The following is a 1156-nucleotide window of genomic DNA, read 5'->3' on the forward strand; positions in this document are numbered from 1 at the left end:
CTGAGATCTGTCAGCTCAAATAAAGGGAATCTTTCATTCTTCAGAGGGGTTAAAGGTGTGTTAGTTTTGCATTTCATTTTCTCTCCCTGATTGTTGTGATGTTTCTTTGCTGCACAGAGATCAGCTGTCAGTCCAACATCATGATAGTACTTTGACATGTTCTCAACAGCTGTTCTGTTGATGTGATTAACATTGTTTCTTGTATCTGTTTAGCCATGGAGGCTGTCTCTGCTCATGATAATTTTTATTTCAACCATGAAAATGTAAAATTCTCTGTGTTCTGAATGTCTAATAAACATTTGTATTGATTAATTTTCTCCACATCCAGATATGCAGCAAAGAAATTTGCAGCATTTTTAGTTATGCTTGTTACATTTCTGGATTTGGAGCCTGATTCTCTTCATGTTCGCGCTTTTATTCAAGTTTATGCTTTTTCATTGGGTTTCCTTCAGCATGGCTACACATTATAACAAATACTCTTAAAACTGTCGGTATTATTGTTAAGATAGCAATCATTATCTTATATTGCAATTATGTGACTCATATACTACATTTAATTACAGTCCAATAATTATTCATTTTATTCATTCCAGAAACTCAATAAAAACCTCAGACTGACTGTGTGAGAGTTTTACTTTATTGACTGATGGCAATAAAGTGCATTTGTCATAGTTTCAGAGGAGAATCAGCTGCTGTTTGTGAATAAATGCACATGTAAACAATGTGGAAAGTAAATACAAGTCACCTGAGTATAACACAGTGGATAATATACAGCAATGTCAAGGTCAAAAGTAGGTGGACGCCCTCAAGCAAAACAATATTTGAGGGTTTTGGCTTCCTCAGCCTACTTTTTTCTAGGTCAGCTCAACTAAAATTTTATATGTACTTCAAATATCAAGTTTTATTGTCCGGCTAACTTGTTCAGTAAGAACTATTCAGGCAACATATATTTTATCATTCACTCAACTATGTATGAGAAGCTGTTGCAAAAATCAAGAGGAGAACCAGGCCTTATTATATGTACTTCAGTAGTTTTCTTGTAGGACTTTTGCTCCTATTACTAGAAATTTGATAACTGTTTAATTGCAGCTAATAATTTAACCGATAACTGATGAGGCAGAATATGAGGCACATGTGTAGCCCCTTACTGAAATAA

This window comes from Stegastes partitus, unplaced genomic scaffold, assembly GCF_000690725.1.
Source record: "Stegastes partitus isolate 25-593 unplaced genomic scaffold, Stegastes_partitus-1.0.2 Scaffold1862, whole genome shotgun sequence".
NCBI classification, from domain to species: domain Eukaryota; kingdom Metazoa; phylum Chordata; class Actinopteri; family Pomacentridae; genus Stegastes; species Stegastes partitus.